Genomic DNA, 16714 nt, shown 5'->3' on the forward strand with positions numbered 1-16714 from the left:
ATCATTGATCCTTGTTCATTCTTCATCGTTCATTCTACAATGCTCATTGATCCTTGTTCATTCTTCATTGTTCATTGTTCATTGATAATTGATCCTTGTTCATTCTTTATTGTTCATTCTTCAATGATCATTGAACCTTGTTCATTCTTCGTCGTTCATTCTTCAATGATCATTGATCCTTGTTCATTCATCATCGTTCATTCTTCAATGATCATTGATCCTTGTTCATTCTTCATCATTCATTCATTATTGATCATTGCTCCTTGTTCATTCTTCATCGTTCATTCTACAATGCTCATTGATCCTTGTTCATTTATTATTGATCATTGATCCTTGTTCATTCTTCATCGTTCATTCTACAATGATCATTGCTCCTTGTTCATTCTTCATCGTTCATTCTACAATGCTCATTGATCCATGTTCATTCTTCATCGTTCATTGATTATTGATCATTGATTCTTATTCATTTTTCATCGTTCATTCTACAATGCTCATTGATCCTTGTTCATTCTTCATCGTTCATTCTTCAATGATCATTGATCCTTGTTCATTCTTCATCGTTCGTTCTACAATGCTCAATGATCCTTGTTGATTCTTCATCGTTCATTCATTATTGATCATTGATCCTTGTTCATTCTTCATCGTTCATTCTACAATGATCATTGCTCCTTGTTCATTCTTCATCGTTCATTCTACAATGCTCATTGATCCTTGTTCATTTATTATTGATCATTGATCCTTGTTCATTCTTCATCGTTCATTCTACAATGATCATTGCTCCTTGTTCATTCTTCATCGTTCATTCTACAATGATCATTGCTCCTTGTTCATTCTTCATCGTTCATTCTACAATGCTCATTGATCCATGTTCATTCTTCATCGTTCATTCATTATTGATCATTGTATCTTATTCATTATTCATCGTTCATTCTACAATGCTCATTGATCCTTGTTCATTCTTCATCGTTCATTCTTCAATGATCATTGATCCTTGTTCATTCTTCATCGTTCGTTCTACAATGTTCAATGATCCTTGTTGATTCTTCATCGTTCATTCATTATTGATCATTGATCCTTGTTCATTCTTCATCGTTCATTCTACAATGCTCATTGATCCTTGTTCATTCTTCATTGTTCATTGTTCATTGATAATTGATCCTTGTTCATTCTTTATTGTTCATTCTTCAATGATCATTGAACCTTGTTCATTCTTCGTCGTTCATTCTTTAATGATCATTGATCCTTGTTCGTTCTTCATCGTTCATTCTTCAATGATCATTGATCCTTGTTCATTCTTCATCGTTCGTTCTACAATGCTCATTGATCCATGTTCATTCTTCATCGTTCATTCATTATTGATCTTTGATTCTTATTCATTTTTCATCGTTCATTCTATAATGCTCATTGATCCTTGTTCATTCTTCATCGTTCATTGTTCATTGATCATCGATCCTGGTTCATTCTTCATCGTTCATTCTTCAATGATCATTGATCCTTGTTCATTCTTCATCGTTCATTCTACAATGCTCATTGATCCTTGTTCATTCTTCATCGTTCATTGTTCATTGATAATTGATCCTTGTTCACTCTTTATCGTTCATTCTTCAATGATCATTGAACCTTGTTCATTCTTCGTTGTTCATTTTTCAATGATCATTGATCCTTGTTCATTCTTCATCGTTCATTCTTCAATAATCATTGATCCTTGTTCATTCTACATCGTTCATTCTACAATGCTCAATGATCCTTGTTCATTCTTCATCGTTCATTCATTATTGATCATTGATCCTTGTTCATTCTTCATCGTTCATTCTACAATGCTCATTGATCCTTGTTCATTCTTCATTGTTCATTGTTCATTGATAATTGATCCTTGTTCATTCTTTATTGTTCATTCTTCAACGATCATTGAACCTTGTTCATTCTTCGTCGTTCATTCTTCAATGATCATTGATCCTTGTTCATTCTTCATCGTTCATTCTTCAATGATCATTGATCCTTGTTCATTCTTCATCATTCATTCATTATTGATTATTGCTCCTTGTTCATTCTTCATCGTTCATTCTACAATGCTCATTGATCCTTGTTCATTCATTATTGATCATTGATCCTTGTTCATTCTTCATCGTTCATTCTACAATGATTATTGCTCCTTGTTCATTCTTCATCGTTCATTCTACAATGCTCATTGATCCATGTTCATTCTTCATCGTTCATTCATTATTGATCATTGATTCTTATTCATTTTTCATCGTTCATTCTGCAATGCTCATTGATCCTTGTTCATTCTTCATCGTTCATTCTTCAATGATCATTGATCCTTGTTCATTCTTCATCGTTCGTTCTACAATGCTCGTTGATCCATGTTCATTCTTCATCGTTCATTCATTATTGATCTTTGATTCTTATTCATTTTTCATCGTTCATTCTATAATGCTCATTGATCCTTGTTCATTCTTCATCGTTCATTGTTCATTGATCATTGATCCTTGTTCATTCTTCATCGTTCATTCTTCAATAATCATTGATCCTTGTTCATTCTACATCGTTCATTCTACAATGCTCAATGATCCTTGTTCATTCTTCATCGTTCATTCATTATTGATCATTGATCCTTGTTCATTCTTCATCGTTCATTGTTCATTGATAATTGATCCTTGTTCATTCTTAATCGTTCATTCTTCAATGATCATTGAACCTTGTTCATTCTTCATTGTTCATTGTTCATTGATAATTGATCCTTGTTCATTCTTTATTGTTCATTCTTCAATGATCATTGAACCTTGTTCATTCTTCGTCGTTCATTCTTCAATGATCATTGATCCTTGTTCATTCTTCATCGTTCATTCTTCAATGATCATTGATCCTTGTTCATTCTTCATCATTCATTCATTATTGATCATTGCTCCTTGTTCATTCTTCATCGTTCATTCTACAATGCTCATTGATCCTTGTTCATTTATTATTGATCATTGATCCTTGTTCATTCTTCATCGTTCATTCTACAATGATCATTGCTCCTTGTTCATTCTTCATCGTTCATTCTACAATGCTCATTGATCCATGTTCATTCTTCATCGTTCATTCATTATTGATCATTGATTCTTATTCATTTTTCATCGTTCATTCTACAATGCTCATTGATCCTTGTTCATTCTTCATCGTTCATTCTTCAATGATCATTGATCCTTGTTCATTCTTCATCGTTCGTTCTACAATGTTCAATGATCCTTGTTGATTCTTCATCGTTCATTCATTATTGATCATTGATCCTTGTTCATTCTTCATCGTTCATTCTACAATGGTCATTGATCCTTGTTCATTCTTCATTGTTCATTGTTCATTGATAATTGATCCTTGTTCATTCTTTATTGTTCATTCTTCAATAATCATTGATCCTTGTTCATTCTGCATCGTTCATTCTACAATGCTCAATGATCCTTGTTCCTTCTTCATCATTCATTCATTATTGATCATTGATCCTTGTTCATTCTTCATCGTTCATTCTACAATGCTCATTGATCCTTGTTCATTCTTCATCGTTCATTGTTCATTGATCATTGATCCTTGTTCATTCTTAATCGTTCATTATTCAATGATCATTGAACCTTGTTCATTCTTCGTCGTTCATTCTTCAATGATCATTGATCCTTGTTCATTCTTCATCGTTCATTCTTCAATGATCATTGATCCTTGTTCATTCTTCATCATTCATTCATTATTGATCATTGCTCCATGTTCATTCTTCATCATTCATTCTTCAATGCTCATTGATCCTTGTTCATTCTTCATTGTTCATTCATTATTGATCATTGATCCTTGTTCATTCTTCATCGTTCATTCTTCAATGATCATTGATCCTTGTTCATTCTTCATCGTTCATTCTACAATGCTCATTGATCCTTGTTCATTTTTCATTGTTCATTGTTCATTGATAATTGATCCTTGTTCACTCTTTATCGTTCATTCTTCAATGATCATTGAATCTTGTTCATTCTTCGTTGTTCATTTTTCAATGATCATTGATCCTTGTTCATTCTTCATCGTTCATTCTTCAATAATCATTGATCCTTGTTCATTCTACATCGTTCATTCTAGAATGCTCAATGATCCTTGTTCATTCTTCATCGTTCATTCATTATTGATCATTGATCCTTGTTCATTCTTCATCGTTCATTCTACAATGCTCATTGATCCTTGTTCATTCTTCATTGTTCATTGTTCATTGATAATTGATCCTTGTTCATTCTTTATTGTTCATTCTTCAATGATCATTGAACCTTGTTCATTCTTCGTCGTCCATTCTTCAATGATCATTGATCCTTGTTCATTCTTCATCGTTCATTCTTCAATGATCATTGATCCTTGTTCATTCTTCATCATTCATTCATTATTGATCATTGCTCCTTGTGCATTCTTCATCGTTCATTCTACAATGCTCATTGATCCTTGTTCATTCATTATTGATCATTGATCCTTGTTCATTCTTCATCGTTCATTCTACAATGATCATTGCTCCTTGTTCATTCTTCATCGTTCATTCTACAATGCTCATTGATCCATGTTCATTCTTCATCGTTCATTCATTATTGATCATTGATTCTTATTCATTTTTCATCGTTCATTCTACAATGCTCATTGATCCTTGTTCATTCTTCATCGTTCATTGTTCATTGATAATTGATCCTTGTTCATTCTTTATCGTTCATTCTTCAATGATCATTGAACCTTGTTCATTCTTCATCATTCATTCATTATTGATCATTGCTTCTTGTTCATTCTTCATCGTTCATTCTACAATGATCATTGCTCCTTGTTCATTCTTCATCGTTCATTCTACAATGCTCATTGATCCATGTTCATTCTTCATCGTTCATTCATTATTGATCATTGATTCTTATTCATTTTTCATCGTTCATTCTATTCAATAATCATTGATCCTTGTTCATTCTTCATCGTTCATTCTTTAATAATCATTGATCCTTGTTCATTCTACATCGTTCATTCTACAATGCTCAATGATCCTTGTTCATTCTTCATCATTCATTCATTATTGATCATTGATCCTTGTTAATTCTTCATCGTTCATTCTACAATGCTCATTGATCCTTGTTCATTCTTCATTGTTCATTGTTCATTAATAATTGATCCTTGTTTATTCTTTATTGTTCATTCTTCAATGAACATTGAACCTTGTTTATTCTTCGTCGTTCATTCTTCAATGATCATCCTTGTTCATTCTTCATCTTTCATTCTTCAATGATCATTGATGCTTGTTCATTCTTCATCATTTATTCATTATTGATCATTGCTCCTTGTTCATTCTACAATGCTCATTGATCCTTGTTCATTCTTCCTTGTTCATTCATTATTGATCATTGATCCTTGTTCATTCTTCATCGTTCATTCTACAATGATCATTGCTCCTTGTTCATTCTTCATCGTTCATTCTACAATGCTCATTGATCCATGTTCATTCTTCATCGTTCATTCATTATTAATCATTCATTCTTATTCATTTTTCATCGTTCATTCTACAATGCTCATTGATCCTTGTTCATTCTTCATCGTTCATTCTTCAATGATCATTGATCCTTGTTCATTCTTCATCGTTCGTTCTACAATGCTCATTGATCCATGTTCATTCTTCATCGTTCATTCATTATTGATCTTTGATTCTTATTCATTTTTCATCGTTCATTCTATAATGCTCATTGATCCTTGTTCATTCTTCATCGTTCATTGTTCATTGATCATTTATCCTTGTTCATTCTTCATCGTTCATTCTTCAATAATCATTGATCCTTGTTCATTCTACATCGTTCATTCTACAATGCTCAATGATCCTTGTTCATTCTTCATCATTCATTCATTATTGATCATTGATCCTTGTTCATTCTTCATCGTTCATTCTACAATGATGATTGCTCCTTGTTCATTCTTCATCGTTCATTCTACAATGCTCATTGATCCATGTTCATTCTTCATCGTTCATTCTACAATGCTCATTGATCCTTGTTCATTCTTCATCGTTCATTGTTCATTGATCATTGATCCTTGTTCATTCTTCATCGTTCATTCTTCAATGATCATTGATCCTTGTTCATTCTTCATTGTTTATTGTTCATTGATCAATCATCCTTGTTCATTCTTCATCGTTCATTCTTCAATGATCATTGATCCTTGTTCATTCTTCATCGTTCGTTCTACAATGCTCAATGATCCCTGTTCATTCTTCATCGTTCATTCATTATCTATCATTGATCCTTGTTCATTCTTCATCGTTCATTCTACAATGCTCATTGATCCTTGTTCATTCTTCATTGTTCATTGTTCATTGATGATTGATTCTTGTTCATTCTTTATTGTTCATTCTTCAATGATAATTGAACCTTGTTCATTCTTCGTCGTTCATTCTTCAATGATCATTGATCCTTGTTCATTCTTCATCGTTCATTCTTCAATGATCATTGATCCTTGTTCATTCTTCATCATTCATTCATTATTGATCATTGATCCTTGTTCATTCTTCATCGTTCATTCTACAATGCTCATTGATCCTTGTTCATTCATTATTGATCATTGATCCTTGTTCATTCTTCATCGTTCATTCTACAATGATTATTGCTCCTTGTTCATTCTTCATCGTTCATTCTACAATGCTCATTGATCCATGTTCATTCTTCATCGTTCATTCATTATTGATCATTGATTCTTATTCATTTTTCATCGTTCATTCTACAATGCTCATTGATCCTTGTTCATTCTTCATCGTTCATTCTTCAATGATCATTGATCCTTGTTCATTCTTCATCGTTCGTTCTACAATGCTCAATGATCCTTGTTGATTCTTCATCGTTCATTCATTATTGATCATTGATCCTTGTTCATTCTTCATCGTTCATTCTACAATGCTCATTGATCCTTGTTCATTCTTCATCGTTCATTGTTCATTGATCATTGATCCTTGTTCATTCTTCATCGTTCATTCTTTAATAATCATTGATCCTTGTTCATTCTACATCGTTCATTCTACAATGCTCAATGATCCTTGTTCATTCTTCATCATTCATTCATTATTGATCATTGATCCTTGTTCATTCTTCATCGTTCATTCTACAATGATCATTTCTCCTTGTTCATTCTTCATCGTTCATTCTACAATGCTCATTGATCCATGTTCATTCTTCATCGTTCATTCTACAATGCTCATTGATCCTTGTTCATTCTTCATCGTTCATTGTTCATTGATCATTGATCCTTGTTCATTCTTCATCGTTCATTCTTCAATAATCATTGATCCTTGTTCATTCTACATCGTTCATTCTACGATGCTCAATGATCCTTGTTCATTCTTCATCATTCATTCATTATTGATCATTGATCCTTGTTCATTCTTCATCGTTCATTCTACAATGCTCATTGATCCTTGTTCATTCTTCATCGTTCATTGTTCATTGATAATTGATCCTTGTTCATTCTTTATCGTTCATTCTTCAATGATCATTGAACCTTGTTCATTCTTCATCATTCATTCATTATTGATCATTGCTTCTTGTTCATTCTTCATCGTTCATTCTACAATGATCATTGCTCCTTGTTCATTCTTCATCGTTCATTCTACAATGCTCATTGATCCATGTTCATTCTTCATCGTTTATTCATTATTGATCATTGATTCTTATTCATTTTTCATCGTTCATTCTATTCAATAATCATTGATCCTTGTTCATTCTACATCGTTCATTCTACAATGATCATTGCTCCTTGTTCATTCTTCATCGTTCATTCTACAATGCTCATTGATCCATGTTCATTCTTCATCGTTCATTCATTATTGATCATTGATTCTTATTCATTTTTCATCGTTCATTCTATTCAATAATCATTGATCCTTGTTCATTCTTCATCGTTCATTCTTTAATAATCATTGATCCTTGTTCATTCTACATCGTTCATTCTACAATGCTCAATGATCCTTGTTCATTCTTCATCATTCATTCATTATTGATCATTGATCCTTGTTAATTCTTCATCGTTCATTCTACAATGCTCATTGATCCTTGTTCATTCTTCATTGTTCATTGTTCATTAATAATTGATCCTTGTTTATTCTTTATTGTTCATTCTTCAATGAACATTGAACCTTGTTTATTCTTCGTCGTTCATTCTTCAATGATCATCCTTGTTCATTCTTCATCTTTCATTCTTCAATGATCATTGATGCTTGTTCATTCTTCATCATTTATTCATTATTGATCATTGCTCCTTGTTCATTCTACAATGCTCATTGATCCTTGTTCATTCTTCATTGGTCATTCATTATTGATCATTGATCCTTGTTCATTCTTCATCGTTCATTCTACAATGATCATTGCTCCTTGTTCATTCTTCATCGTTCATTCTACAATGCTCAATGATCCATGTTCATTCTTCATCGTTCATTCATTATTGATCATTGATCCTTGTTCATTCTTCATCGTTCATTCTACAATGCTCATTGATCCTTGTTCATTCTTCATCGTTCATTCATTATTGATCATTGATCCTTGTTCATTCTTCATCGTTCATTCTACAATGATCATTGCTCCTTGTTCATTCTTCATCGTTCATTCTACAATGCTCATTGATCCTTGTTCATTCTTCATCGTTCATTCTTCAATGATCATTGATCCTTGTTCATTCTTCATCGTTCGTTCTACAATTCTCATTGATCCTTGTTCATTTTTCATCGTTCATTGTTCATTGATAATTGATCCTTGTTCACTCTTTATCGTTCATTCTTCAATGATCATTGAACCTTGTTCATTCTTCGTCGTTCATTCTTCAATGATCATTGATCCTTGTTCATTCTTCATCGTTCATTCTTCAATAATCATTGATCCTTGTTCATTCTGCATCGTTCATTCTACAATGCTCAATGATCCTTGTTCCTTCTTCATCGTTCATTCATTATTGATCATTGATCCTTGTTCATTCTTCATCGTTCATTCTACAATGCTCATTGATCCTTGTTCATTCTTCATCGTTCATTGTTCATTGATAATTGATCCTTGTTCATTCTTAATCGTTCATTATTCAATGATCATTGAACCTTGTTCATTCTTCGTCGTTCATTCTTCAATGATCATTGATCCTTGTTCATTCTTCATCGTTCATTCTTCAATGATCATTGATCCTTGTTCATTCTTCATCATTCATTCATTATTTATCATTGCTCCATGTTCATTCTTCATCATTCATTCTTCAATGCTCATTGATCCTTGTTCTTTCTTCATTGTTCATTCATTATTGATCATTGATCCTTGTTCATTCTTCATCGTTCATTCTTCAATGATCATTGATCCTTGTTCATTCTTCATCGTTCATTCTACAATGCTCATTGATCCTTGTTCATTTTTCATCGTTCATTGTTCATTGATAATTGATCCTTGTTCACTCTTTATCGTTCATTCTTCAATGATCATTGAACCTTGTTCATTCTTCGTTGTTCATTTTTCAATGATCATTGATCCTTGTTCATTCTTCATCGTTCATTCTTCAATAATCATTGATCCTTGTTCATTCTACATCGTTCATTCTACAATGCTCAATGATCCTTGTTCATTCTTCATCGTTCATTCATTATTGATCATTGATCCTTGTTCATTCTTCATCGTTCATTCTACAATGCTCATTAATGTTCATTCTTCATTCATTGATCCTTGTTCATTCTTCATCGTTCGTTCTACAATGCTCAATGATCCTTGTTCATTCTTCATCGTTCATTCATTATCTATCATTGATCCTTGTTCATTCTTCATCGTTCATTCTACAATGCTCATTGATCCTTGTTCATTCTTCATTGTTCATTGTTCATTGATAATTGATCCTTGTTCATTCTTTATTGTTCATTCTTCAATGATCATTGAACCTTGTTCATTCTTCGTCGTTCATTCTTCAATGATCATTGATCCTTGTTCATTCATCATCGTTCATTCTTCAATGATCATTGATCCTTGTTCATTCTTCATCGTTCGTTCTACAATGCTCGTTGATCCATGTTCATTCTTCATCGTTCATTCATTATTGATCTTTGATTCTTATTCATTTTTCATCGTTCATTCTATAATGCTCATTGATCCTTGTTCATTCTTCATCGTTCATTGTTCATTGATCATCGATCCTTGTTCATTCTTCATCGTTCATTCTTCAATGATCATTGATCCTTGTTCATTCTTCATCGTTCATTCTACAATGCTCATTTATCCTTGTTCATTCTTCATCGTTCATTGTTCATTGATAATTGATCCTTGTTCACTCTTTATCGTTCATTCTTCAATGATCATTGAACCTTGTTCATTCTTCGTTGTTCATTTTTCAATGATCATTGATCCTTGTTCACTCTTCATCATTCATTCTTCAATAATCATTGATCCTTGTTCATTCTACATCGTTCATTCTACAATGCTCAATGATCCTTGTTCATTCTTCATCGTTCATTCATTATTGATCATTGATCCTTGTTCATTCTTCATCGTTCATTCTACAATGCTCATTGATCCTTGTTCATTCTTCATTGTTCATTGTTCATTGATAATTGATCCTTGTTCATTCTTTATTGTTCATTCTTCAATGATCATTGAACCTTGTTCATTCTTCGTCGTCCATTCTTCAATGATCATTGATCCTTGTTCATTCTTCATCGTTCATTCTTCAATGATCATTGATCCTTGTTCATTCTTCATCATTCATTCATTATTGATCATTGCTCCTTGTTCATTCTTCATCGTTCATTCTACAATGCTCATTGATCCTTGTTCATTCATTATTGATCATTGATCCTTGTTCATTCTTCATCGTACATTCTGCAATGATCATTGCTCCTTGTTCATTCTTCATCGTTCATTCTACAATGCTCATTGATCCATGTTCATTCTTCATCGTTCATTCATTATTGATCATTGATTCTTATTCATTATTCATCGTTCATTCTACAATGCTCATTGATCCTTGTTCATTCTTCATCGTTCATTCTTCAATGATCATTGATCCTTGTTCATTCTTCATCGTTCGTTCTACAATGCTCAATGATCCTTGTTCATTCTTCATCGTTCATTCATTATCTATCATTGATCCTTGTTCATTCTTCATCGTTCATTCTACAATGCTCATTGATCCTTGTTCATTCTTCATTGTTCATTGTTCATTGATAATTGATCCTTGTTCATTCTTTATTGTTCATTCTTCAATGATCATTGAACCTTGTTCATTCTTCGTCGTTCATTCTTCAATGATCATTGATCCTTGTTCATTCATCATCGTTCATTCTTCAATGATCATTGATCCTTGTTCATTCATCATCGTTCATTCTTCAATAATCATTGATCCTTGTTCATTCTTCATCGTTCGTTCTACAATGCTCGTTGATCCATGTTCATTCTTCATCGTTCATTCATTATTGATCTTTGATTCTTATTCATTTTTCATCGTTCATTCTATAATGCTCATTGATCCTTGTTCATTCTTCATCGTTCATTGTTCATTGATCATCGATCCTTGTTCATTCTTCATCGTTCATTCTTCAATGATCATTGATCCTTGTTCATTCTTCATCGTTCATTCTACAATGCTCATTGATCCTTGTTCATTCTTCATCGTTCATTGTTCATTGATAATTGATCCTTGTTCACTCTTTATCGTTCATTCTTCAATGATCATTGAACCTTGTTCATTCTTCGTTGTTCATTTTTCAATGATCATTGATCCTTGTTCATTCTTCATCGTTCATTCTTCAATAATCATTGATCCTTGTTCATTCTACATCGTTCATTCTACAATGCTCAATGATCCTTGTTCATTCTTCATCGTTCATTCATTATTGATCATTGATCCTTGTTCATTCTTCATCGTTCATTCTACAATGCTCATTGATCCTTGTTCATTCTTCATTGTTCATTGTTCATTGATAATTGATCCTTGTTCATTCTTTATTGTTCATTCTTCAATGATCATTGAACCTTGTTCATTCTTCGTCGTCCATTCTTCAATGATCATTGATCCTTTTTCATTCTTCATCGTTCATTCTTCAATGATCATTGATCCTTGTTCATTCTTCATCATTCATTCATTATTGATCATTGCTCCTTGTTCATTCTTCATCGTTCATTCTACAATGCTCATTGATCCTTGTTCATTCATTATTGATCATTGATCCTTGTTCATTCTTCATCGTACATTCTACAATGATCATTGCTCCTTGTTCATTCTTCATCGTTCATTCTACAATGCTCATTGATCCATGTTCATTCTTCATCGTTCATTCATTATTGATCATTGATTCTTATTCATTATTCATCGTTCATTCTACAATGCTCATTGATCCTTGTTCATTCTTCATCGTTCATTCTTCAATGATCATTGATCCTTGTTCATTCTTCATCGTTCGTTCTACAATGCTCAATGATCCTTGTTCATTCTTCATCGTTCATTCATTATCTATCATTGATCCTTGTTCATTCTTCATCGTTCATTCTACAATGCTCATTGATCCTTGTTCATTCTTCATTGTTCATTGTTCATTGATAATTGATCCTTGTTCATTCTTTATTGTTCATTCTTCAATGATCATTGAACCTTGTTCATTCTTCGTCGTTCATTCTTCAATGATCATTGATCCTTGTTCATTCATCATCGTTCATTCTTCAATGATCATTGATCCTTGTTCATTCTTCATCGTTCGTTCTACAATGCTCGTTGATCCATGTTCATTCTTCATCGTTCATTCATTATTGATCTTTGATTCTTATTCATTTTTCATCGTTCATTCTATAATGCTCATTGATCCTTGTTCATTCTTAATCATTCATTGTTCATTGATCATCGATCCTTGTTCATTCTTCATCGTTCATTCTTCAATGATCATTGATCCTTTTTTCATTCTTCATCGTTCGTTCTACAATGCTCATTGATCCATGTTCATTCTTCATCGTTCATTCATTATTGATCTTTGATTCTTATTCATTTTTCATCGTTCATTCTATAATGCTCATTGATCCTTGTTCATTCTTCATCGTTCATTGTTCATTGATCATTGATCCTTGTTCATTCTTCATCGTTCATTCTTCAATAATCATTGATCCTTGTTCATTCTGCATCGTTCATTCTACAATGCTCAATGATCCTTGTTCCTTCTTCATCGTTCATTCATTATTGATCATTGATCCTTGTTCATTCTTCATCGTTCATTCTACAATGCTCATTGATCCTTGTTCATTCTTCATCGTTCATTGTTCATTGATAATTGATCCTTGTTCATTCTTAATCGTTCATTATTCAATGATCATTGAACCTTGTTCATTCTTCGTCGTTCATTCTTCAATGATCATTGATCCTTGTTCATTCTTCATCGTTCATTCTTCAATGATCATTGATCCTTGTTCATTCTTCATCATTCATTCATTATTGATCATTGCTCCATGTTCATTCTTCATCATTCATTCTTCAATGCTCATTGATCCTTGTTCATTCTTCATTGTTCATTCATTATTGATCATTGATCCTTGTTCATTCTTCATCGTTCATTCTTCAATGATCATTGATCCTTGTTCATTCTTCATCGTTCGTTCTACAATGCTCAATGATCCTTGTTCATTCTTCATCGTTCATTCATTATCTATCATTGATCCTTGTTCATTCTTCATCGTTCATTCTACAATGCTCATTGATCCTTGTTCATTCTTCATTGTTCATTGTTCATTGATAATTGATCCTTGTTCATTCTTTATCGTTCATTCTACAATGATCATTGCTCCTTGTTCATTCTTCATCGTTCATTCTACAATGCTCATTGATCCTTGTTCATTTATTATTGATCATTGATCCTTGTTCATTCTTCATCGTTCATTCTACAATGATCATTGCTCCTTGTTCATTCTTCATCGTTCATTCTACAATGATCATTGCTCCTTGTTCATTCTTCATCGTTCATTCTACAATGCTCATTGATCCATGTTCATTCTTCATCGTTCATTCATTATTGATCATTGTATCTTATTCATTATTCATCGTTCATTCTACAATGCTCATTGATCCTTGTTCATTCTTCATCGTTCATTCTTCAATGATCATTGATCCTTGTTCATTCTTCATCGTTCGTTCTACAATGTTCAATGATCCTTGTTGATTCTTCATCGTTCATTCATTATTGATCATTGATCCTTGTTCATTCTTCATCGTTCATTCTACAATGCTCATTGATCCTTGTTCATTCTTCATTGTTCATTGTTCATTGATAATTGATCCTTGTTCATTCTTTATTGTTCATTCTTCAATGATCATTGAACCTTGTTCATTCTTCGTCGTTCATTCTTTAATGATCATTGATCCTTGTTCGTTCTTCATCGTTCATTCTTCAATGATCATTGATCCTTGTTCATTCTTCATCGTTCGTTCTACAATGCTCATTGATCCATGTTCATTCTTCATCGTTCATTCATTATTGATCTTTGATTCTTATTCATTTTTCATCGTTCATTCTATAATGCTCATTGATCCTTGTTCATTCTTCATCGTTCATTGTTCATTGATCATCGATCCTGGTTCATTCTTCATCGTTCATTCTTCAATGATCATTGATCCTTGTTCATTCTTCATCGTTCATTCTACAATGCTCATTGATCCTTGTTCATTCTTCATCGTTCATTGTTCATTGATAATTGATCCTTGTTCACTCTTTATCGTTCATTCTTCAATGATCATTGAACCTTGTTCATTCTTCGTTGTTCATTTTTCAATGATCATTGATCCTTGTTCATTCTTCATCGTTCATTCTTCAATAATCATTGATCCTTGTTCATTCTACATCGTTCATTCTACAATGCTCAATGATCCTTGTTCATTCTTCATCGTTCATTCATTATTGATCATTGATCCTTGTTCATTCTTCATCGTTCATTCTACAATGCTCATTGATCCTTGTTCATTCTTCATTGTTCATTGTTCATTGATAATTGATCCTTGTTCATTCTTTATTGTTCATTCTTCAATGATCATTGAACCTTGTTCATTCTTCGTCGTTCATTCTTCAATGATCATTGATCCTTGTTCATTCTTCATCGTTCATTCTTCAATGATCATTGATCCTTGTTCATTCTTCATCATTCATTCATTATTGATTATTGCTCCTTGTTCATTCTTCATCGTTCATTCTACAATGCTCATTGATCCTTGTTCATTCATTATTGATCATTGATCCTTGTTCATTCTTCATCGTTCATTCTACAATGATTATTGCTCCTTGTTCATTCTTCATCGTTCATTCTACAATGCTCATTGATCCATGTTCATTCTTCATCGTTCATTCATTATTGATCATTGATTCTTATTCATTTTTCATCGTTCATTCTGCAATGCTCATTGATCCTTGTTCATTCTTCATCGTTCATTCTTCAATGATCATTGATCCTTGTTCATTCTTCATCGTTCGTTCTACAATGCTCGTTGATCCATGTTCATTCTTCATCGTTCATTCATTATTGATCTTTGATTCTTATTCATTTTTCATCGTTCATTCTATAATGCTCATTGATCCTTGTTCATTCTTCATCGTTCATTGTTCATTGATCATTGATCCTTGTTCATTCTTCATCGTTCATTCTTCAATAATCATTGATCCTTGTTCATTCTACATCGTTCATTCTACAATGCTCAATGATCCTTGTTCATTCTTCATCGTTCATTCATTATTGATCATTGATCCTTGTTCATTCTTCATCGTTCATTGTTCATTGATAATTGATCCTTGTTCATTCTTAATCGTTCATTCTTCAATGATCATTGAACCTTGTTCATTCTTCATTGTTCATTGTTCATTGATAATTGATCCTTGTTCATTCTTTATTGTTCATTCTTCAATGATCATTGAACCTTGTTCATTCTTCGTCGTTCATTCTTCAATGATCATTGATCCTTGTTCATTCTTCATCGTTCATTCTTCAATGATCATTGATCCTTGTTCATTCTTCATCATTCATTCATTATTGATCATTGCTCCTTGTTCATTCTTCATCGTTCATTCTACAATGCTCATTGATCCTTGTTCATTTATTATTGATCATTGATCCTTGTTCATTCTTCATCGTTCATTCTACAATGATCATTGCTCCTTGTTCATTCTTCATCGTTCATTCTACAATGCTCATTGATCCATGTTCATTCTTCATCGTTCATTCATTATTGATCATTGATTCTTATTCATTTTTCATCGTTCATTCTACAATGCTCATTGATCCTTGTTCATTCTTCATCGTTCATTCTTCAATGATCATTGATCCTTGTTCATTCTTCATCGTTCGTTCTACAATGTTCAATGATCCTTGTTGATTCTTCATCGTTCATTCATTATTGATCATTGATCCTTGTTCATTCTTCATCGTTCATTCTACAATGGTCATTGATCCTTGTTCATTCTTCATTGTTCATTGTTCATTGATAATTGATCCTTGTTCATTCTTTATTGTTCATTCTTCAATAATCATTGATCCTTGTTCATTCTGCATCGTTCATTCTACAATGCTCAATGATCCTTGTTCCTTCTTCATCATTCATTCATTATTGATCATTGATCCTTGTTCATTCTTCATCGTTCATTCTACAATGCTCATTGATCCTTGTTCATTCTTCATCGTTCATTGTTCATTGATCATTGATCCTTGTTCATTCTTAATCGTTCATT

The sequence above is a fragment of the Amaranthus tricolor genome, chromosome 16 (assembly GCF_026212465.1).
Source record: "Amaranthus tricolor cultivar Red isolate AtriRed21 chromosome 16, ASM2621246v1, whole genome shotgun sequence".
Taxonomy (NCBI): Eukaryota; Viridiplantae; Streptophyta; class Magnoliopsida; order Caryophyllales; family Amaranthaceae; genus Amaranthus; species Amaranthus tricolor.